The sequence below is a fragment of the Chiloscyllium punctatum genome, chromosome 14 (genome assembly GCF_047496795.1).
Source record: "Chiloscyllium punctatum isolate Juve2018m chromosome 14, sChiPun1.3, whole genome shotgun sequence".
Classification (NCBI taxonomy): Eukaryota; Metazoa; Chordata; class Chondrichthyes; order Orectolobiformes; family Hemiscylliidae; genus Chiloscyllium; species Chiloscyllium punctatum.
The window spans coordinates 16,391,735-16,417,500 of NC_092752.1; the positions used below are offsets into that span (position 1 = coordinate 16,391,735).

The 25,766-nt window shown below is 41.6% G+C and overlaps 1 protein-coding gene across 1 annotated transcript in view; it reads right to left on the reverse strand.

The window, feature by feature from the left end:
• The window catches only part of LOC140485619 (chondroitin sulfate N-acetylgalactosaminyltransferase 1-like), a 312,994-nt gene extending 287,296 nt beyond the window's left edge, over nucleotides 1-25,698 (reverse strand). Inside the window, exon 1 of the mRNA XM_072583951.1 lies at nucleotides 25,676-25,698. The gene's annotated coding sequence lies outside the window, so the exon portion shown is untranslated. The remainder of the gene's footprint in view (nucleotides 1-25,675) is intronic.
• Nucleotides 25,699-25,766: the final 68 nt, after the last annotated feature.

A 25,766-nucleotide genomic window follows, 5' to 3' on the forward strand; every position in this document is an offset into this window, starting at 1 on the left:
AATTCCTTGTGACATCAAGAATTTATCAATTTCTGCCTTGAAGACATTTCGCATCCCAGCCTCCACTGCACTCTGCGACAATGAATTCCACAGACCCACCACTCTCTGGCTGAAGAAATGTCTCCGCATTTCTGTTCTGAATTTACCCCTTCTAATTCGAAGGCTGTGTCCACGGGTCCTAGTCTCCTCGCCTAACGGAAACAATTTCCTAGCGTCCATCCTCTCCAAGCCATGTATTATCTTGTAAGTTTCTATTAGATCTCCCCTTAACCTTCTAAACTCCAATGAATACAATCCCAGGATCCTCAGCCGTTCCTCATATGTTAGACCTACCATTCCAGGGATCATCTGTGTGAATCTCCGCTGGACACACTCCAGTGCCAGTACGTCCTTCCTGAGGTGTGGGGACCAAAACAGGACACAGTACTCCAAATGGGGCCTAACCAGAGCTTTATAAAGTCTCAGTAGCACAACGGTGCTTTTATATTCCAACCCTCTTGAGATAATTGACAACATTGCATTCGCTTTCTTAATCACGGACTCAACCTGCATATTTACTTTTAGAGAATCCTCAACTAGCACTCCCAGATCCCTCTGTACTTTGGCTTTATGAATTTTCTCACTGTTTAGAAAGTAGTCCATGCTTGTATTCTTTCTTTCCAAAGTGCAAGACCTTGCATTTGCTCACATTTAATTCCATCAGCCATTTCCTGGACCACTCTTCCAAACTGTCTAGATTCTTCTGCAGCCTCCCCACTTCCTCAGTACTACCTGTCTGTCCACCTAACTTTGTATCATCGGCAAACTTCGGTAGAATGCCCCCAGTCCCTTCATCCAGATCATTAATATATAATGTGAACAGCTCCGGCCCCAACACTGAACCCTGCGGGACACTGCTTGTCACCGGCTGCCATTCTGAAAAAGAACCTTTTATCCCAACTCTCTTCCTTCTGTCAGACAGCCAATCCTCAATCCATACCAGTAGCTCACCTCGAACACCATGGGCCCTCACCTTGCTCAGCAGCCTCCCGCGTGGCACCTTATCAAAGGCCTTTTGGAAGTCTAGGTAGACCACATCCACTGGGTTTCCCCAGTCTAACCTACTTGTCACCTCTTCAAAGAACTCCAACAGGTTTGTCAGGCACGACCTCCCCTTACTAAATCCATGTTGACTTGTTCTAATCCGACCCTGCTCTTTCAAGAATTTAGAAACCTCATCCTTAATGATGGATTCTAGAATTTTACCAACAACCGAGGTTAGGCTAATTGGCCTATAATTTTCCATCTTTTGTCTTGATCCTTACTTGAACAAGGGGGTTACAACAGCAATCTTCCAATCATCTGGGACTTTTGCTGACTCCAGTGACTTTTGAAAGATCTCAACCAACGCCTCCGCTAGTTCCTCGGCCAACTCCCTCCGAATTCTAGGAAGTAGCCCATCGGGGCCAGGAAATTTATCAATTTTAAGACCTTTTAGCTTTTCTAACACTTTCTCTTTTGTAATGGCAACCATACTCAACTCAGCCCCCTGACTCCCTTTAATTGTTGGGATATTACTCATGTCTTCCACTGTGAAGACTGACGCAAAGTACTTATTAAGTTCTCCTGCTCTTTCCTTATCTCCCATCACTAGGCTTCCAGCATCAGTTTGAAGTGGCCCAATGTCTACTTTTGCCTGTCATTTGTTTCTTATGCATTGAAAGAAACTTTTACTATCATTTCTAATATTACTGGCTCGCCTACCTTCATATTTGATCCTCTCCTTCCTTATTTCTCTCTTTGTTATCCTCTGTTTGTTTTTCTAGCCTTCCCAATCTTTTGATTTCCCAGTGCTCTTGGCCACTTTATAGGATCTCTCTTTTTCTTTGATAAATTTCCTGACTTCCTTTGTCTAATCCCTCCCCGGATAATCTTTCTCTTCTTGGGGATGAACCTCTGTACAGTGTCCTCAATTTTACCCACAAACTCCTGCCATTACTGTCTTCCCTGCTAGGCTCTGCTTCCAGTCTTATTTCCTCTCTCATGCCCTCATAATTACCTTTATTTAACTGTAACACCATTACATCCAATTTTGCCTTCTCTCTTTCAAACTGCAGACTGAACTCTACCGTATTATGACCGCTGCTTCCTAAGTGTTCCTTTACTTTAAGATTTTTTATAAAGTCTGGTTCATTACATAGCACTAGGTCCAGAATAGCCTGCTCCCTTGTGGGCTCCATGACAAGCTGTTCCAAAAAGCTATCCTGTAAGCATTCCATGAATTCCCTTTCTTTGGATCCACTGGCAACATTATTTACCCAGTCCATCTGCATATTGAAGTCTCCCATGATCACTGTGACCTTTCCTTTCTGACATGCCTTCTCTATTTCCTAGTACATGTTGCGCCCCTGGTCCTGACCACTGTTAGGAGGTCTGTACATAACTCCCACTATGGTTTTTTTGCCTTTGTGGTTCCTCAATTCCACCCACACAGACTCCACATCATCCGACGCTATGTCATTCAGTGCCATAGATTTAATTTTGTTCTTAACTAACAAGGCAACCCCGCCCCCTCTGCCCACCTCCCTGTTTTTTCGATAAGTTGAAAACCCTTGGATGTTTAACTGCCAGTCCTGACCCCCCTGATTTTTCATGGTTTCAGAGGACTGGAAGGTTTGAGTTGTGGGGAGGGGCTGGATAGGCTGGGACTTGTTTCCCTGGTGTGTAGGAGACCGAGTGGTGAATGAAAGTCTGTAGAATCATGAGAGGCATAGAAACTGTCAATGGCCAACAGCTTTTCCCATGGTAAACCTAGAGGGCATGTATTTAAGGAGAGAGAGAAGAGATACGATAAGGTCCAGAGGGTGGTGAGTGTCTGGAATGGGCTGCCAGAGCTAGTGGTGGAGGAGAGTACAATTTTGTCATTTAAGAAACATTTGGACAGGTTCATGGATGAGATAGGTATGGAGGGATGTCGATCTCCATGTGGGACTAGATTAATTCTGAAAATTGGGAATCATGGACAAGTTGGGCAAAGGGCCTGTTTCCATGCTGTAAACCTCAATAACTTTATGACTGACTTACACAGATAAATTCACACATTAAAACCCACTTACCATTCCACCCACTCATTTGTATATTAATGCATCATTCTAATTTAATGTTCTTGTCCACTTTGTTGATTCCGACCTTTGTGTCAACAGAGAGATTTGATGCATGGCTCTCTTTTGAGTCATCTAGGTCATTGCTAAATATGAAAAGTAGTTGAGTATCCAAAGGAAGAATTGACAAGAGAGTTGTGAGTACTGGATTAGTGGTGCTGGAAGAGCACAGAAGTTCAGGCAGCATCCAACGAGCAGCGAAATCGACGTTTCGGGCAAAAGCCCTTCATCAGGAATAAAGGCAGTGAGCCTGAAGCGTGGAGAGATAAGCTAGAGGAGGGTGGGGGTGGGGAGAGAGTAGCATAGAGTACAATGGGTGAGTGGGGGAGGAGATGAAGGTGATAGGTCAAGGAGGAGAGGGTGGAGTGGATAGGTGGAAAAGGAGATAGGCAGGTTCGACAAGTCTGGACCAGTCAAGGAGAGTGTGCTGAGCTGGAAGTTTGAAACTAGGATGAGGTGGGGGAAGGGGAAATGAGGAAGCTGTTGAAGTCCACATTGATGCCCTGGGGTTGAAGTGTTCCGAGGCGGAAGATGAGGCGTTCTTCCTCCAGGCGTCTGGTGGTGAGGGAGCGGAGGTGAAGGAGGCCCAGGACCTCCATGTCCTCGGCAGAGTGGGAGGGGGAGTTGAAATGTTGGGCCACGGGGCGGTTTGGTTGATTGGTGTGGGTGTCTCGGAGATGTTCCCTAAAGCGCTCTGCTAAGAGGCGCCCAGTCTCCCCAATGTAGAGGAGACCACATCGGGAGCAATGGATACAATAAATGATATTAGTGGATTTCTCGGAGATGTTCCCTAAAGCGCTCTGCTAAGAGAGTTGCCTCAAGAGAGTTGTGAGGCCAGCCTTGATGCATTTATGACAGGAACTTGGGTAACATCAAGAAGAGAGGAACAATGACAAGGTACTAATGAAATGCAAATGCTGAGATTAATAGGAGGAGGAACAAGAAAGGATAAAATTGGAAATGAGCATATCAGAGGGTAAGTGAAAATTGCAGGAACTTCAAAGGAAGTAGCCAAGAAGAGATTGAAATGGTATGGTCATCTCTGGCAGAGAGAGAAAGGGGGGGAGGAAAAGTGGTTAGGCAAGTAATGGAACAAGCACAGAAAGTGCTGCAGAAACTCAGCAGGTCTGGCAGCATCTGTGTCTGCAAAGAAAACAAGACGCAAGCAAAAGAACTATGTTTTCATCTTTCCACTCCTTGACTTATACTCACCTCTATCTCTATTTCTCTTTCAGCCCAATTAGCAACTTTTACAGTGGGCCTCCATATCATCTGAACACTGGAGGCTCATCCAAGTTTGTTAAAAGTATAAAAAGCACATTTTTTTGCAAACCCATTCAGTTCTGACAAAGAGTCACATCGGACTCAGAATATTAACTCTGTTTCTCTCTCCATAGATGTTGCCAGAGCAGCTGAGTTTGTGCAGCATTTTCTGTTTTTATTTGAGATTTCCAGCATCGGCAGTAGTTTGCTTTAATTCAGGCGAGTGATGGAGTCCAGAATGCCAGGAAGTAGGGGACGAGGTCTTACCACCAGGTTGAAAGAGGAGTCTGAAAAAGGAATGGGTGAAGGAAATGAAGAAGGATGCCATACCAGCATTGAGCAATCCTAAGCAACATGGGAGAGCCCAAAAGAAGAAGTTAAGGCTGCAGTACAAATCCTTGTAGGACACCAGGAATCTCTTCCTTTTATTTCAAGTTATATTCCCATTATCCCTATCATTGTCTCAACTGCCTCCTAAACAAGTCAATAACATGCCTTTAATTGACATGAGCTGACTAACTATTATAGAAAGTCAGAGAAAACACAACAGAATGTCTGCTTCACAATCCTCCAAATGTGTGTGACCTTTTTCTGCACTATCCCCTCACTAGTGCTACATTTCAGAGCATTCTCAAGTACGTCAGCAAGGAAAGGATATCCTTTCTGAATAATAGCAAAAGCAGATCTAACATTACTGTATAGGTTTTAAAAAAACACAAGAGCACATTTGAAGCATTTTTCTTGTTGTCTTCAGAACCCGATACTATCCTAATTCAATTGTCTGTGGCGAAGTGTATCAGAGGGAAGAAAGTAAAAGCTCTCAACATGAGTTTTGTAATCATAGAAGCCTCCAGTGAATGTGGCCAAGGAGAAAGATGTAACCTTCCAATCTTATCTGAAAGTAGATGCATTTGATAAATAGTTCTAAACATCCTGTGTTGCAATTATGTTCTCCACTGAAATCAGATTTTTCATTCTCATAGGAAATATTAGAGGTCCAACTCTTCTCGCACACAAAGATTCTTGGACTAGAAAAAATCTGAAAGACAAGACAGGAGAGACTTTCACTGGCCATTGGGTGGAGTTTAATCCAGACCACTGTGAAATGAAACATGGCAGTCATGCCCACTATGTCACAAGATATGCATCAAATAATTAAATTAGAGCCAGGAAGTGGCCAATGCGCAAACCTGACCTGCTCACAGTAGAACAGTCAATTAGTAGGCTTTTGTGGTGTAGTGGTAGTGTCCCTCTTTCTGTACCAGGAAAGCCTGGGTTCAAGTCCCACCTGCTTCAGAGGTGTGTAAAAATATAGGGCTCCTGTGGTGCAGTGGTAATGTTCTTACCTTTGAACCAGGAGGCCCAGGTTCACGTCCTACTTGCTTCAGGTGCATATTGCCAAATCTCTGAAAAGGTTGATTGGAAAATATCTACAATGGTCAATTAAGGTCATTAATGAACCACATGAAATCCATTATCACTGAGCTGACTAGAATGTTATAGCAGCCCATGGATTTCATGGGATTCACATGGCTTTCCCCATGCCAGCATTGGGCAATACCGCTGTCAGGTACATTAAATCCTAGCCATTGTATTCAAGTCCCAATTGCCTGTTTAGACAGATGCAAAGATGCCATTGCACAATTTGAGAAAAGACAAGGAGGACTCTAGTGGCCTGCTCAACATTTATCCCTTTACAAGACACAAAAATACAGATTATCTTTGATATTTTCCCTTGTACAAATTCACTGATGCATTTGCCTATAGCACATATCTGTATATCTCAAAAGTGCTTAATTAGTCATAGAGCTCTTTGAGACACGAGATTTACTAGAACGCTAGTGGAAATGAGGAACCCCAATAATGTGGAGCTGGTGAAGCAGCTAGAATTACTCTCCTCAGTGGAAAGGAGAATAAAGGGAGTTTTAATGGTGGTACTCTGCATCCTGAAGTATCTTAATGAGTAAGTAAAGAGAAGCTTTCCCACAGGAAGACGTAAAAACAAATGTGAAAAATACTCATGTGTGAAGACAGAAACAGAGTTAATGTTTCAGTTCGATGACCTTTCATCAGACTAGCTTACTAGACATGCAGTCAGTTAATGCCCAAGCAATTTTCCACATTGTCAGGGAAATGCCAGTATTGTAACTGTACTGGAAGACCTTGGCTAGAAGAGCAGCAAGTCTTGGAGCTCAAGTCTTCAGTGTTATTGCTGGAATGCTGTCAGGGTCGATAGCCTTTGCAGTGCCCAGTGCATTCAACTGTTTCTTGATATTATATGGAGTGAACCAAATTGGCTGAAGACTAGTATCCGTAATGCTAGAGACTACCGGAGGAGACCGAAATGCATTTTCCATAAGACCATAATACATAGGAGCAGAAATTAAGCCATTCAGTCATCGAGTCTGCTCCACCATTCAGTCATGGCTGATAAGGTTCTCAACTTCATTATCCGGCTTTCTCCCCATAACCCTTGATCCCCTTCATTATCAAGAACCTATCTATCTGTCCAACAGCAAATGCTTCAGCTTTATCTCTTGCACTGATATGTTGGGCTCTTTCATCATCGAGAATGGGGATATAATTGCCCGACATCATTCATAACTGGATATGGCAGGACTACAGAGCTTAGATCAGATCTATTAGTCATGGAATTGCTTAATGCTGTCTATCATTTGCTTATGCTTTTTGGCATGCAGATAGTCCTGTTTGGTAGATTCACCAGGTTGGCACCTCATTATTAGATATGCCTGGTGCCGCTCCTATCATGCCTTCCCACACTCTCTATTGAACCAGGGCTGATCTCCTGGCTGATGGGTAACGGTTGAGTGGGGGATATGCCGGGCCATGTGGTCATAGATTGTGCTGAAGTACAATTCTGCTGCTGCCAATGGCCCACAGTCCCTCATCAAAGCCCAGTCTTGAGTTGCTACATCTGTTCGAAGTTTGTCCCATTTAGCATGGTGATAGTGCCACACCATACGGTGGAGAGTAGTCTCAATGTGAAGGCAGGACTTTGTTCTTAGCGATACAGTCATGGACAGATGCACCTGCAGCTGGCAGATTAGTGAGGATGATGTCAGGAATGTTTTTCCCTCTTATTGGTTCCTTCACCCTCTGCCTCAAACCTAATCTTACAACTATGTCCTTTCGGTCATGACCAGCTCGATCAGTAATGCTGACATTGAAATCTCCCACCCGGAGTACATTTTGCATCTTGCTACCCTCAGTGCTTCCTCCAAACGTTGTTCAACATGGAGGAGTACAGATTCATCAGCCAAGGGAGGGTGGTATGTTGTAATCAGTAGGAGGTTCCCTTGCCCACGTTTAGCTTGGAACCATGACACTTCATGGTGTCAGGAGTCAATGTTGAGGGCTCCCCAAGCAACTCCCTTCCACTGTGCTACCACCTCTACTGTGTCTGTCCTGCTGGTGAGACAGGATATACGCAGGAATGGTGAGGGTGGTGTCTGGGAAATCGTTTGTCATGTATGATTCCATGACTATGACTATATCAGGCTATTGCTTGACTAGTCTGTGAGTGAGTCCCAATTTTGGCACTAGACCACTCACGTTCACAAGAAGTACTTTTCGGGGTTGACAGGGCTGGTTCTGCCATTGTCTTTTCTGGTACCTAAGTCGATGCCAGATGAGCCATCCGGTTTGATTTATTTGTTTACACCTCATAGCAATTGATACAACTGAATTACTAGCTCGGCAATTTCATTCCCTAGTCAGTTGAGAGCCAACCACATTGCTATGGGTCTGGAGTCACATGTAGGCCAGACCAGGTGAGGATTGCAGGTTTCCTTCCCTGAGTACATTAATCAGCCAGATGGGTTTTACTCCAACAATCGTCAGTGGTTTTGTGTCCATCGTTAGACGTTTGTTTCCAGATTTCTTTCTGTTGAATTCAAATTTCACCACCTGTAGTCATGGGATTTGAACTTGGGTCCCCAGAACATTTGCTGAATTACTGGATTAATAGTCTAGCGATAACACCATTAGGCTCTCACCTCCTGGGTTTGGCTGAATTGGGCTAGAGATGCACAGTGGGAACACCACCACCTACCCACCTTTCTCCAATGAAGTCCAGTGTAGGAAGGCTCACGGACTACCTTCCTGCCCCAATTGAAACCCTTCCATTGACAATTTCTGCTTAAGGACCACTTCCCGACTCCACTGGGATTCATCCAATGGTATTCCTGATTGGCAATTAAATGACAGCCTTCCTCAAAGGAGATAATGAAGGGCTCTTGCCTGTTGTCCAACTAGCAAGCACAAACACTCATAAAACCTGAATTAGGAATGACTGTATGTAACTTTTACAAAGGTAAAGTAGCTCTTCTCATCCTTTTGTTGCAGCAATTGACAAGGATGAACTACATCATCCTCCTTGAACACATTTGCCCTGTCATTGAGCTGGTGGGACTCTGTAGGTTCTAATGTCTTCCTACTCCCACACTGCTACCTGTACACCTCCTTGGAAGTATCTTTGACTCCAGCTATTTCATATCTGTACGTTGCCCCTCTAATTTCAAGACAGGATGCAGTTGAGATTGTAAAAGGCTGCTAAAAAGCATTTTTACCTGGAACAAAGCCCGTATGAATCACATTACCTTTGAAAATAGATCATTAGAAAGGAGAAGTCCATGGGATGGCATCATAAAATTGGGTCACAGATATGAGATCTGTGATTCTCTTAGACATAGACAGTCTGCAAGAATATGTATGTGTGTGTGTAGACAGAAGCAGCGAGTCTCTTTTGTTGATCATGTAGAATCAGGTAGAGTTTCATATTCAGATTGAATAGGCCAACTTCATGAAGACTGAAACAGAATGAGACGATTTACCGAATATTGGCTAGAGGGAAGAATTGCCAGGGTACATTTGTGGTAGTCAGCTTGGAGATTAGAAGTTACCTTTTTGGAAAAGGGTAAAGGAAACAAGCCAGTCAGAGTTCAAAATAATTTTAGACTTGCTCCCAGAGAACGTATCTAGCTAAGAATTGGAACAAGCTGTACCTGAAGAGAAGGATTTTTGAATATTTTGAAAAATAAAATGTCTTTGAGAGGATAAACATAAAATCATATTTAGACATTTTCATTTAGTTTGTTTGTTACAGAAAAACCTCAAAATATGAAATCTTGTCAAGCACCCCTTCCAGTCAGGGGACATTCAAATATCCTTTTATAATTATTAGCCTTTACAGGAATTGTAATTCTCAGATTTAAAATGCATAGTCTCCACACTGTCCAAAAACTCGTGTTGATCCATGAATGAATTAAACAATGCTCCAAAATTCAGCATTCATTGACCTTACTGAATTGTGTTCGTCTAGAGGAAGTGTAGCAGCAAGAAGCTGCATTTATATAATATCTTTGCAACAATGGAACATCCGTAAGTAATTAGGGCACTATATATTGAAATATTGTCAGTGTTGTGTGGAGAAGGAATGACATTTAATTTCAACCATCATCTGCACTGAGTGGCAAACACAAATCTCATTGTTATGGGTGAGGCTCTGAATTGAAGGCTGTAGTAATTTGCAACAAAGAAGGCTCTTAAATTGAGAGATGAAACAGACTGAAAGAAGTAATTATGACATACAACGAGGAGGCAATCGTGTCACAAAAATAAGTAAATGTTTAATTTATTAATATTCAGAAGCAGCAATTTTGGCTTGCGCTAGCACTATAATTGTTGCCGCTGAATAACACGCAGTTGTTGAAGGTAGAAAAATTAAAGGATGAAGATAAATAATGGAACAGTACTTATCATCAAACCATTGCAAGCTTGGCGAGATGCATAACAGAGGGCATAAGATGAGCCAAAACAACCTAGAGCACAGAATGAGACATAACAATTGAGGGTAACAGTGCAAGCTGTAACAACAGAGAATTTAGCATGATACTGAGGACACAATGTGAAACACAACTAGTAGTGAGCACAGTGTGGCCCAAACTCATTGACTGTGGGCAGTGTAAGCTATAGCTGTCACATAGACAGCACAAATCTAGAATCAAATTGGTTTCTTACATAGAATATAGGAACAGGGATAGGCCATTCAGCCCCTGGAAAAACTCAGCAGCTCTAACAACATGTTCCATCATTCAATGAGATAATGGCTGCTCTGTGGCCTAGCTCCTATACCTGTCTTTGGCCCATATCCCTTGATACCTTTGCTTAACAAAAATCTATCTATCTAAATTTAAAATTGACAACTGATCTAGTGTGGAAGAGAATTCCAAACACCTACCACTCTTCGTGTTTAGAAGTGCTTCCTATCATCTCTCCTGAACTGGCTGGCCCTAATTCTCAGGCTATGCTCCCTAGATCTAGAATTCCCAACCAAGGGAAACAGTTTATCTTTATCTGCCCTGTCTTTTTCTGTCAATATCTTGAAGAGTTTGACCAGCTCACCTTCTAAATTACAAAGATGACCGGCCTAATTTGTATAATGTCCCCATATAACTTAACCCCTGAAGTCCAGGTATCATTCTTGTACATCTGCTTTCTTCTTTGGTGGGATTGTTGTTATCATTAATAGTTTCTGCCTTTCTTTTCTTTTTGTCTGCTGTCTTTACTCATTCATAAAACATGATCAATTCTCCACAATGATCCATCTTGCCCCATGCCCTCGCCATTTCTGAATAAGTACAAAGATCCTTTCAAACACAAGCACATTCTGTGATTGGTTTTGACATTGACAAATCGCCTTGTGACCTCTGTCACTGTTGATCACAGCAGGCTGATATTATCATCACCAGCATTGATCCCATTTCATCATGGCAGGGAACAACATCTTATCAGATTTCAAAGATCAAAATAGAACTGTGTGGGTAGATCAAGGAGCACAATAATTATATTGATATACATCAACTGATGTGCAAAGTAGGATAGAAATTATCTCTCAAAGAACCAAGGTGTAAATTTTTAACACTCAAATGAAAGCAAAGCAAAATACTCTGAATGCTGAAGACCAGAAATAAAAACAAAACCAGAAGTGCTGGAAAAACTCAGCACCTCTGGCAGCATGTTTGAAGAGAGAAACAGAATTGATGTTTTGAGTTTAATATGTACTCAAAACAATAATGCAGTTACGTCTACACCTGAGAGACAACTGTTTTGCAGAAAACCTACATTCTGTCTGCAAAAATGAGCCAGAGCTTCCAGCTGCCTGTCACTTTGCCACACCAAAGTGTTCCCATGCTGACATCTCTGTCTCAGGCTTGCTTCAGTGCTCCAGTGAGACTCAATTCAAGCTGGAAGAACAATACTCTGCTTGGGGACCGCACTGTCTTCAGGACTCAACAATTTTACAGCAAGAACACCTCCTTCCACGTCTATTACCCAGCGTCACACCCCAGGTCCTGTCTTGACATGGGTTCCTTTCAGCACAGCCACCACAATTTCAACTACTCATAAACCCCATTATTATGTAGCCAGCTCCTCTTCTTCACTGGCTTACTATCAGCAATCTGTTTGTCCATCTAACTTTGTTTTTCTCTCAGTCTCTGGGCTCCATCATCACCTATCCACTCACTTTTTTCCTCTACCACACCCTCTGCCCCCTTCCCCTTTTTCACTATAAATACCACCTTTTCCGAGTTGCCCTCAGTTCTGAAGAAGGGTCGCTGGACTTGAAACATTAATTGTTTTCTCTCCACAGATGCTGCAAGACTTGCTGGGTTTTTTTTCAGCACCTTCCGTTCCTATAATAAATTTAACATGGTTTCGGATCTTTTTTATGTTCTGCTGCTTCCAAACAATCACCAGCAACAATTCACTTACATTAATGAGAATTGATGGAACATAGAGATCAGGCTGATCAGTGAAATGCTGAAGATCTTGACCAGAGAACTTCACTGGGACAATCATGGCAATTAGATCAAATACTGACCAGCAATAAGAAGTTGCATCAGGACCCTACAATTCAACAGCACCCTAATATTGAACAGCACCCAGATATTCAGTAGTACCCTAATATTGAACAGCACCCTGAAAGTCAGTAGCACCCTAATATTGAACAGCACCCTGAGATTCAGCAGCACCCTAATATTGAACAGCACCCAGATATTCAGCAGCACCCTAATATTGAACAGCACCCTGAAATTCAGTAGCACCCTAATATTGAACAGCACACTTATATTCAGCAGCACCCTAATATTGAACAGCATACTGATATTCAGCAGTACCCTAACAATGAACAGCATACTGAAATTCAGTAGCACCCAAATATGAACAGCACACTGATATTCAGCAGTATCTTAATATTGAACAGCACCCTGAAATTCAGTAGCACCCTAATAGAGAACAGCACTCTGAAATTTAGCAATACCCTAATATTGAACAGCATGCTGATATTCAGTAGCACCCTAACATTGAACAGTACACTGAAATTCAGCAGCACCCTAATATTGAACAGCACCCTGAAATTCAGTAGCACCCTAACTTTGAACAGCACACTGATATTCAGCAATACCCTAATATTGAACAGCACACTGAAATTCAGCAGCACCCTAATTGTGAACAGCATCCTGAAATTCAGTAGCACCCAAATATTTAACAGCAACCTGATATTCAGCAGTACCCTAATATTGAACAGCACACTGAAATTCAGTAGCACCCTAATATTGAACAGCACCCTGAGATTCAGTAGCACCCTAATATTGAACAGCACCCTGAGATTCAGTAGCACCCTAATATTGAACAGCACACTGATATTCAGCAGTACAGTAATTTTGAACAGCACACTGAAATTCAGTAGCACCCTAATAGTGAACAGCACCCTGAAATTCAGCAGTACCCTAATATTGAACAGCACACTGATATTCAGCAGTGCCCTAATATTGAACAGCACGCTGATATTTATTAGTACCCTAATATTGAATAGCGCACTGATATTCAGCAGTACACTAATATTGAACAGCACACTGAAATTCAGTAGCACCCTAATATTGAACAGCACCCTGATATTCTGCAGTATCCTAATATTGAACAGCACACTGATATTCAGCAGTAAACTAATATTGAACAGCACACTGAAATTCAGTAGCACCCTAATATTGAACAGCACCCTGATATTCAGCAGCACCCTAATATTGAACAGCATTGTGAAATTTTGCAGCACCCTAATATTGAACAGCACCTTGATATTCAACAACACCTCAATATCCAAAAGCATCCAGATATTCAACAGCACCCAGATATTCAACAGCATCCATAGATACAATAGCATCCACAGATGAAACAACACGCACATATACAAAAGCGCCTCTAATTTAAACAGTGACCAGATATCCTATACCAACTTGATACAATAGTACACTGAATTTCAACAGTATCGGAGAATCTAAAAATCCCTTGCTAAGCAGTAGTAAATTGAAACTATCATTCCAGCATTGGAAAGAGCGAGTGCCTGAATAGAAACTCTGTTCTGATTGTTAAGGCAGCCTTTACTGAGTATTGTCATCAAGGTTTTCTTATCAACAACCTGCAAAACTCGTCAAATTGAAGTGGAGTCTGACTTACATGAAACACTGCAGTACACAATCATAGAAAGTGCAAGATGCTGCAAAACTGGAAAGGTGAAAGAAAAAGAGTAGCAAAAAATTAAATCACAAAGATACCGAAGATGATGTTTTAAAGGAGTACATGGTGAAATATGTTTATTATAAAAAATACTGTAAAAAAGGACAGACAGGAAAATATAGATACAGAACCATTTCAAGAACCTTTCAGTGTTGTGAAAAGGTTTGTTCTCCTCCTTCTATGAACAAATTCCTACTCAATTATTTCCAGGAAAGCAAAAGAAAATCCCTCCTTGATTCCCAAACCCAAACGTTATACCCAAGCACAATATCTCATTCTCAAAAAAAGAGTTTGAGGTGAACCATTGATCTGAATGCAATTGAATATAAACCGATTATATATTCTCTATCCGAGCATTTAATTCCATAGAGAAATGTTAAATCATCATATCAAACTCTGCCCTTTCTGCAATACAGTAACAGAATATTGAAAGGTTATTGAGGATATATGTAATATGGAAACATCTTAAAGATTTTCACTTCCTATTTTGTCACAAGAAATTTTTATAAATTATCACTGGCCTGAGAATGGGAGAACAAGCTCTATTCATCTGCACAGTCCACTCCATTTGGAGCTCTCTATAACCTCTTCTATCTGTTCAGGAAATCTCAGTCTTATTCAGACCCAAATTCAAGTCAAGGAGATTTTTTGGCATATTTGTAGTCTTAGAAACAGTCCATTTGCACTGGTTTGATGGACTGAATGGCCTTGTCTCATTCCAAGTGGTCACAAATTTCTATAGTAAAAATATAGGACTGTTAATCAAGGGAGTAGTCATTTCTAGGACGGAATCAACTCACTGTCTTCTAGATAGACTGAGTTATCTTGCCTACCCTGACAGGGATGCTCATTAAGGTGGGTACAATGGAGTTTCAATGGAAAACAAGAAGATGGGGACCAGGCATCCTACACCTCCTACAAGAAAACCAAGAGTATGGGTAATAATTACCATGATTGGCATAAGAGACAATGAGGCATTGGGTTGAAGGAAAAGGAAAACATGAACAGGTTACGGGTAGATGTAAGACATATGGGGAGGTGTAGTATATGAAGTTAATAGGGAATGGAAGCTGCCATGCTTACTTGATTTGATCTATATGTGACTCAATTGACACACAGATGGAATGGTATATGTGTTTGCTGTGGTATAGCAGCTCAACAGCTTTAATCATAGAATCCCTACAGTGTGGAAACAGGCCATTCAACCCATCAAGTCTGCACCACCCATCCAAAGAGGATCCCACCCAGACTCAGCCCCCACTGTATCCTTGCAATCCCATATTTCCCATGGCTAATCCAACTGACTGAGACATCCCTGGATACTACAGGTCAATTTAGCATGGCCAATCCACCTAACCTGAATATCTTTGGACTGTGGGAGGAAATCAGAGCACGCGGGATGGGGGGGGGGGGGCATCCACACAGACACGGGGAGAATGTAGCAAACTCAACTAGACAGTCATCCAAGGCTGAAATCGAGCACTGTGAAACAGCAGTGCTAATCACTGAGCCACTGTACCACTGCAATGTCAATAGCTAAAGTGCACCATTCATGATATGTCAGGTGATGTGAGATCACATGGAGATTAAATCTGCAGGAAGAAAATTCTTATAGAATCCTACTGAAACTTAACTCTGTAAATAGTGTAAATATTCAATAAGTGAAAACCGTTTGCACTAGCGGAGCTCCCAGCCTTCCTCAGTCAAAGTACAGGTCCAGCCATGTACAAATAAAGTTTAAGAAATGCGCAGATGAGCCTCTGAGGAATGATGTGATTAAACAGTGACAACAGAGTGACGTAGGAGAGACTGCTGAAGAAGGCTGCAACCAGAGAAGCTTAAGTCGGCGATGTCAACTGCAAGGCTATCATGGAAATATGTACTGCATGAAGAAATACTGAGAGTTCTGGCCTGAGCTTACCTGAACAGACAAACGCTTACCAAACCATGATGTTTCTACAATTTACTGCTCTCTGAACTCGCTGTCGGTTGTATCAAATCACTTCAAATACAAAATCTACCACTTAGGACAACCGTGCATGGACAGTACATGCTGGTCTTCAGAGTGACAACTTCACGCCAAAAATAAGCTATATATAAACAGGGCTGAAAATGTGTTGCTGGAAAAGCGCAGCAGGTCAGGCAGCATCCAAGGAGCAGGAGAATCGACGTTTTCGGGCATGAGCCCTTCCTGATCCTCCTGCTCCTTGGATGCTGCCTGACCTGCTGCGCTTTTCCAGCAACACATTTTCAGCTCTGATCTCCAGCATCTGCAGTCCTCACTTTCTCCTATATATAAACAGGGGTCAACATAATGTTTTATGTAATCTCTCCCCCCAGCTAGAGCTATGACAACATGAGCACATTGTGTTGTATTCCAGAATGCTTGGTTAATTACAAAAAGATTTGACTTCCCACATCCTTGATTTGTTTGTATCTTTTTTTTCAAAAGCTCTGGCACTTCCTCGGTTTCTTGGCATGTTCCCAGTGTGAGAGGCCGGCCAACTGCTGAGCTAAAAGGGATTGTTGCTGTGGTCGCTGCGATCATATGAGACACCGCACGCACTTTTCTCTATAAAAACAATGGGAGCGCATGGCGTCGGCTGCAGGTCATCAGAATGTTGACTGGACAGAGAGGGAAGTGAACAACAGTTAAAAATATAACAAGCATGTCAATCCTCTGTTTCCTTTATATTCAATGTGTGCAATTGTGGGCGTATGTATAAATATATTCGGTAGAGTGAAAAAAAAATTTTAATGTAGCCCACTCCACCGAACACATAATGTGGGTGGTACAAAGTTAAAAATCACACAACACCAGGTTATTGTCCAACAGGTTTAATTGGAAGCACACTAGCTTTCGGAGCGACGCACCTTCATTCCAAATCATAATGTGGGTGGACACTGTAACGCGGTTCAGAAGGAGTGTTGCACTGTCAGTGATGCTGTCGTTCATGTTAGCAGGAGGGATAAAAGATTTTACACGTCAAAAAAGAGCAAGGACTTTTCCCAGTGTCCTGACTGACAATAGTCGAGCCACCAACATTTGTTTATTTACTTCATTGCATTTTGTGGGATCTTACTGTGCGCAATGGACTGCTACATCTCCCACTGTACAACAGTGAGTCCACTTCAAAAATGTTTCATTGCTGTCAGTGTTTTGTGACTTTCTGAGATCATGACAGGCACTAACCAGATGTACTCACATACACAATGGTAGGGGCTCCTTCCTCCAGTTCCTGTGCTTTGTGACATTTGTGACATTTCTAACAGCTACACCAATTTTGTCTGAGCGGACCTGACGCGTTTGCTCAGAATTTTTCAGCAGCTGCTTTCTTCAGACTGTCCACACTGCAAACGCGATTGAAACTACCCAAACGTATTTCAGTTAAAATAGATATGCATCTGCAAACTAGGCTTGATTTAAACCCGGGCTGGAAAGAGCAAAGGAAAATAGCTGAACACACTGCAACCCTACAAGAAATTCTGATTAGATTTACTCAGCACCAGGGTCATGGCATCAAATCCTAGTCATTTGTTCAACACCTCAGCAGTGGGATTGAATGCAGAGAGTGGAGCAATATGAAGCTTGTCCTGTGAGGTAGCAATTGCCAAATGTACTTTTAGTAGCAGACCAGAATAAATATTCTGTTCTGTATATGATAATAAGCATGCTTTGGGCTACGTTTATGAGTATATCACTAGTGGTTACTTTTCAAAAGCTCTGTTCTCCCTCTCCACTCATGTTTTGATTCCAAGCCTCCATCTTTTTTTTCTTTAATGGGATGTGGACATCACTGAAAAAGCCAACAATTGCTGGCCATCCCAAATTGCCTCGCGCACAGCCATTTCTGAAGGCAGTTAGGAATCAACCATGTTGCTGTGGGTCCAGAATCACGTGCAGGCCAAGCTGGGTAAAGATGGCAGATTTCCTTCCCTAAAGGACATTAGTCAACCAGTGGAATGGTTAGCTGGAGTAGGCCATTCAGCCCCATGGCCTGCTCCACAATTCTAAATATGGTTGTGAAATAGCCCCCCGAAAGGCTGTATCCCATCACCAAGTCAGTCTTTATTTACATGTGCATAGCCCTTGACACTGATTCAGCTTCCTCAGAGCTAGCTCTCAGAGTGAACGGAACCTCTGACACCCCTGTTCTTTTTTTTTGCTTTTGTCTTACTCAAGTATAATGTGACATTTTCTCTTCTCTTCCTTAATAACTGTATTAATGGTTTGTGGAAATTTGAGGAATTGTTCAAGTGAGAGATAAACAAATGATTTTTTTGCTAAATAGATGAATTGGGTTTCAAATGTGAAATAGCTCCACAGTAGCCGGTATCCCCTCATCAAGTCACCCATTTATTTATACTTGCACAGTACTTGACACTGCTCAAGCTTCCTCAGAGCCAACTCTCAGAGTGAACAGAACCTTTGACACTCCTGTTCCTTTTTTTGTTTTTTTTCTTTTTCTTTTTTTCTTTTTTTTAAACCCCCACACTACCACCTAACTGCGGTAGTGCTTATTTTTCCAAACACTCCTGTTCTTATCTGTCAGCCAGGGCTCCCTGATTGGACCAGGTTAACAGACCCAGTCAGGAAACTCATATTCTATAGGGACTACCTGGCTGACCTTGGTACAATCACTACAGGTTGATTATTTACTTTACTTTCCCACATCATTCCCATATCTTTTGATATCATTAGTTTATAGATATCCATCAATCTCTTTCTCAACTGTATCCTGTTTAACAGCAATCGATGATGGTTATCACAGTCACCATTACAAAGACGAACTTTACATTTCTAGATTTATTAATTAAAGTTAAACTCCATTAACTGCTGTGTTAGGATTTGAATTGTGTCTCTAGAGCACTAACCTGGGTCTCTGGATGCTTAGTCCATCACCACAATGCCACTATTGTACCTTGCTTAATGCAAGTCTTCATGGCAAGTGTTGATAGAACTGGCTCACTGGCTGATTAATGCTCTCCCTGAGGTTAACCCATACAGCTAATTGAGCATAAATGTGTGATCAAAGCAGGGACATTCAGCTCAGTTCTTCACCTGATACTATTATCTGAGCAGCTATATCATATAAATAATATCTTGCATAAGTAAGAAATACCTTGGGTTTGTTGGAACTGTAGAGAATGTCAAACTCCAATGTTTGTTCATAGAAATGTAGAATTCCTACAGTGTGGAAACAGGCCTTTCAGCCCAACAACTCCATACCAACTCTCCAAAGTGCATCTCACCCAGACTCACATCACTGCCCTATCCCTGCTACCCCCATTGCTAATCCACCTAACCTACACATCTCCAGACACTCTGGGCAAGTTAACCAATCCACCTAACCTGCACATTTTTGGGCTGTGGAAAGAAACTGGAGCACCCAGAGGAAACCCACACAGACAACAGGAGAAAGTGCAGACTCCACACAGCCAGTTGCCTGAGGCTGGAATTAAACGAGGTCCCTAGTGCTGTGAGGCAGCAGTGCTAACCACTGAGCCATCAAGCCGCCCCTGTTCTCTATATATATAAAGAGTGTGTAAAACCAATCTGTTTTAGTAACTCAGTGTGTACATAAAAATTTTTGTATGAATAAAATATATTTGTGCAAATAAAAAATCTGGAGAGACTGAGGAAAAGGGAATCTACATCTTCTCTGGGCCCAGAAGGGATTTATAGTTGGAAAGTCCAAAATTCTGGTAGACAGAGATGAGAGATGAGAGAGAAAATAAGGGGGAGGGAAAGAGAATTTGGAGCAAAGAGAGTAAACAAAGAGAGCATGCAAGGGGAAAATAGGGGGAAAAGTGTGGTTGCAGTTATTGACCAAAGATAAAAACAAGATTAAGGAAAGAAGTAGAATGAGAATAATAAAACAGAGTGTCCAGTGCTGTTACATTTGTTGACTGATGTCATTGTTATCAGTTAGTGCAACATATACGCTTTGTTTAGAGTGTTCTGCTATGTTTAGATGGACCCTTCATGACATGCCTTCCATGTCCTGCTGAATTCTTTCTCCTTCTACTTGCACCCATATCTTCCCTCTTCTAAATAACTTTCTTCATACAAGCATAAACAAAAACCATTGATTTTACAACTCATGGAAAATCATTATATCAAGGCCAAAGGCCTCTTGTGTGTTCAGTTCAAAGGCTTTAATTGAAATTACAAATAACCTCGCTGCTTGAAAATGGGAGAGAAAACTATTGAGAGATGATGAAAACTTTTAAAAAGTTTACATTTAAGAGGAAGGTTGTCTGGAGTAGCAGAAGAATGATCTCAAAACGTACTTCGTGCACGGTATTCTTTCACTTTACCATACGAATGAAATTGTGATAATGCAAAAAATTTGATTTATGATTGAATGAACAATAATGATGGCATCACAAACCACAAGCTTACCTTGTCATTATTGATGGCAAATATATGAAGTTATGTGTGTACATGAAAATTTATGTATGAATAAAATATATTTGTGCAAATAAAAAGTCTGGAGAGACTGAGGAAAAGGGAATCTACATCTTCTCTGGGGCCAGAAGGGATTTATAGTTGGAAAGTCCAAACTTCTGGTAGACAGAGATGAGAGATGAGAAAGAAAATAAGGGGGAGGGAAATGTAATCAAAACTTCTTATCAGTGTTTAACAAGCTGACTTAAATAGACTATGTATGTTTAGCGTGTTATGAACAAGGCTTTGCTGGAGCAGGGAAAGAAACAGCTCACCAATTACAATCCTGACCTTTCAACTTTGGGCCTGACTTCTCGCAGACTAATTGAATCAAAGTTTCTTCAGTCTGCCAGCTGGAGGATGGATGCCATGTGTAACTTGTGTAGTAGGCTTAGTAATTCCAGCATTGTTTGATATTAGAACGTAAGAAATAGGAGTAGGAGTAAACCATTTGACCCCTCAAGCCTTCGCCACCATTTAACAAGGCGTCAACTCCCTGATTGTTCAAACAATTATCAACCTCTTTTTTAAATACTTTCAATGATCTAGCTTCCCCAAATCTCTGAGGTAGAGAATCCATATACTTTGGGAGAAGAAATTTCATTGCATCTCTCTTTTAAATATGTGTATAAAATATAACTTAATTTAAATATAATTTATTCTGTTACAATTCCTGTATGTCTGAGATGGTCACATTAGTGGAAACATCTTCTCAAAATCTACCCTCTCAGAATCTTGTATTTTCAATAGGGTCACTACTCATTCTTCCAAACTATAATGAATAAAGGTCTAACTTGTTTAGCTGTTCTTGATCAGTCAACTTTTTCATCCCAGGAATCAGGCCTAGGAATCTGGTCCAACAGGGAGCCCTGGCCAACGGATATAAGCAGGGGTGTCACTGTTCATTCGGAGAGTTGGCTCTGAGGAAGTTGGACCAGTGTCAAGTACTGTGTATGTGTAAATGAAGGGTGACTTGGTGATGGGATACTGGCCTCTGTGGCGTTATTTCACCCACAATACCATGAGCTCCTAGATTGTGCAATAACATTTTATGTAGCACCTTATTGAATTCATTCTGGTATCCAAACACACTACATCTACTAGTTCCTCATTATCAAATTTACTTTTTATATCTTCAAAGAACTCAAGCCATTTTGCTAAACACGATTTCCCTTTTGCAAAACCATGTGGATTCTGATCGTTTACATTAAGCTTTTCTAAATGTCCTGCTATTTCTTCCTAAATGGACATTGGCATTTTTCAATGCCAGATGTTAGGTTAATTGTTTTTATCTCTCTCTCTTCTTGAATAGGAGTTTCAAAATAGCAGCTTTCTAGTCCACTGGAACCCTTCTGAAATCCAGTGAGTTCTAGAATATTTCAACCAATGCCTTCAATATCACAGCAACCACTTCCTTTAAAACTCTTAGATGCAGGCCAATAGGCCCTGGTGAATTGTGCATTCAGTAATCCCATTAGTTGTCAAATACTTTGTCCTTCTTGATTGAGCCTGTAACAAGATCTTTCCTCCCGTTAGCATCTTGCTTAGTTTTGTCTTTGGGATGTTTATGTTTTCCACTGCAAAGACCAATGCAAAGAATTGGTTTAAATTTCCTGCCATATTCCTGATCTCTGTTACCAATTTTCCAGTTGCATCATCTGAGGGGCCTCCACTGACTTTAGCTACTCTCTTTTTATATAATATTCTCCCCATGTTGGCGTGGGTTTCCTCCAGGTGCTCCAGTTTCCTCCCACAATCCAAAGCTGTGCAGGTTAGGTGAACTGGCCATGCTAAATTGCCCGTGGTATTCAACGATGTGTAGGTTAGGTGCATTAATCAGGGGTAAATATAGAGTAATATGGTAGGAGGATGGGTTTGGGTGGGTTACTCTTCAGAGGGTGGGTGTAGACTTGTTGGGTGAAATGGCCTGTTTCCACACTGTAGGGATTCTATGATCAGACATGATGGGGCTGAATGCCCTTCTTGAGATGCAAGATGATCCTAGGAGCAGTCTTCTGTTAGACAGTCCCATTTCCCATACAAACCACATTTAGGTCACAATCTTATACTGTTCCTCTAATCAGAAAGCAGGGTAGACAGAGAGTTTATTGGTGCTTTCTGATCAGAGGAACAGCACAAGATTGTGATCTAAATGTGGTTTGTATGGGAAATGGGAAAATTCACATTGGTTTAAGAAAGAACAATCTTCTCAGGTATTGAATGTGGAGGTGTACATCACGTCCGCTCTAGGGCCAGTCGTCTTGTCTCGTGTGACTATGTGGTTCTCAGCTCATTGCTTTTACATGCATTAGTAGCTCAGCGCAGCTGGGGCAGGAACAGACTGTTGTCAACAGTCTCACACTACAGGATTGAAGATGCTGTCCCCATATTTGACAGGCGTACACTAACTGCAAGCCAAGACCATCACCTGAAGTCTTAGAGTAGATTACCACAGCTAAACATTCCATCCCTTCCATCCTTTCCCCATTAGCCTGCCTCTCTTGGCCAGGCAGATGTGCACCCTTGGCCAGTCTCTTTGACCCATACTCATTACACACCAGCCTGGCACCTTGGGTCATTCTCTGTGCCCCATGTAAGTGAGATGACAACCATCAGATCTCAATCACAACTTGGCATAGACAAACATTCCCAAAGAGGTCAAGCATCACTCTAAACTCTAGTAAGAACAGTGCCTCACCTGCTGCATGCCTCTTAAATACAGTTAGAAATGTAGCATGTAGCAATGGCTTGCCACGAACTTGAGAGGAAAAGGAAATTTATTTATGGGGAAGCTGGCCTTTTAATGAGCAGCTCGACATGCAAATGGACTTCCTAAGGCCTAGCATTGGGAGGCTTGACCCATCTTTAAAGTTCCAATAAATTAGCAGCAAAGTTCATCCATCCTTTGACAAGCTGATATTTGGCCTCTCACACAAGTAAACTCCCTGTCTACCTTGCTTTCTGATCAGAGGAACAGCACAAGATTGTGATCTAAATATGGTTTATGTGGGAAATGGGAAAATTCACATTGGTTTAAGAAAGAACAATCTTCTCAGGTTGGGTTATGACATATTTTTGGAACAAGCAATTGGAATCTGTATAGGGCCTGTGGTAAACCTGGTCTGGGAGTGCATCAAGTGAAAGGGAAAGTTGCCATTGTAACAAAAGACTTATGCTGCTCTCAATTAGAGAGAGGAGGTCAGTGTTGAGTATAACTTGAGGGCCAAGTGAGGGGCAAATTCAAGAAGGCAGAGCCGACATAAGGACCTCAGACTAACCTCAGGAAACTGAACCCACACTATTGCCATCATTCTGAAATGCAAACCAGCTAATGAGCTGGGAGGCTACAGATTGATCTTTTGAAAAGTGCAAAAAAAATCACTGAAATATTAAATAGCTTTTGAGAGCTTATTAGGAGATGTCAAACAAATGTTTGGTCCCATGCATTAAGCAGCTGTAATTGCCTTTAAGTGAAAGCTACAGTATGAAATTTCTGGAAGCAGTCTTCTTGATAATAATTAAATTAAAATGATCCACCTACAAGTGTTTATCAATGTGCACTTTCTTAGTTATAATTCATCAGTATAGTTTATATAAAACTACATTTAGTTGGAAAGTGCTATGTCAGGAAACGTGCCCTTTTTGCTATATATCTTAGAAATATAAACAATCCTTTATAAACACAATTTTGATTTCACTGTATGTGATGTAAAGGAAGTGCTATCCCATGCATTGTGATCTCCTCTGGATGTGATTTGAGATTTGAAATGTTCAAGCTCCAGGCTTAATTAGCAATGCCAACAGCAGAACTGGTGGTATACCAATTATATCACTAATAGTGTGCTAATTAAAAAATATAAATTATAAACTAATTTAATTTCAATTGGATTAGTGCACCTGCTACCAACCGGAACCATTCATGTGAATATGCAAAGGAAGATCTGACTGCAGCAGTGTTTGCCACACCCCACCCCTTGACCATCTTCCAAGCAGCAGGAAGCCCAGGAACAAATGTTATCGACTTACCATCATGTTCTGTCACTTGCAACTAATTTGGAAGGACCAGCTGTGTCAGGATGCTGCCAGAAAGAACCATCGGAAGTAATTACCGTGGGCGTGCGGACTTCCACTGCAAACTGTTTCCTTGTTCAGGTTTTAAGACAGACGATTGAAGGTTCCTCCCATCAGATGGTCTTGTCTTAAGTCTCAATGGCAGAAGGGCAAAGCCTCCCAGCCCCCAAGCATGGCTCTCTCCAGGCAACAGCAAGAACCACCAATCTTCCCTAACTCTTAAATGCCATTCAAAACATAGCAAACAACAACAGCAACAAAACAGGGCTCAGCTTAATTTTACGTGGTGAGCAGTTCAAGGGCCATTATCCATGGGCTGCTGTAAAGCCCAATCTCACTAATAGAGAGAGAGAGAGAGAGAGAGAGCTGATTTTGGTGCACAATGGCTTCTTGCTAGTGCTAATGGACAGCGTAAGGATTCCATACCAGAGATCATCTTGGCAGATCAGGGAAGATGGCAAACTTGTGTTTAGGCTATAAAGACATAAAGACATAGGGACTGGCTTGTTAGGAAGTGGTTCTATGAGAGGTCGTGAACTTCTGCAATTCATTAAATTTTGAAGGTTGGATGTTGGAGGAGGGGGTACTGATAGCTCTTCCAGAGGCAACTGGACTAATCATGGCTGAGGTAGAGATCTCATAGGAAGGAAGATAAGTGCATCTACTGTCAATGTCAGCATTATCAGTAGGATCTCCTGGACTCTTTTCAGTTACTTGAGGGGTGTGTCTAAAAGGTGCCTTTCTCCCCTTTACTACCCCTGGATTTCTTTTTTGTGTTTTGTGCTTCTCCCAGGAGATAACATGGCTGGGGTTTGGGAGTACCATTGCCACAGTGAACCATGCAGGCTTGAAAAAACAAGTTATTCTCTTTCCTACAGTCTGTTCCCTCACATTTGTTTCTTGTACTTTTTGCTTTCCTGAGCAACAGACGCCTACAAAATATCCAGAGATGCTCAACCCTGCAAATAGACCCCTTGGGAAATTTAATTGACTGTATTCGCTGCTTTAGCACACTGCATAAGGCATGTGTCAAGCCAACCTAGTAAATAACCTGCTTAAAAATTAGCTCAGGAAGATGACTGGCTCAAAAACACAAAGAACACTTCAACCACATCCCTCAGAATACTTTTTATCAAAGTAGTTTAGAAAACGATACCTGCTGAACGGATAATGATGCCCCATATTTGCATTTTCCAAAAGGTTCCGTTAAAGCTGCCTCAGCCATGCGACCTATGAATCTTCCTGAT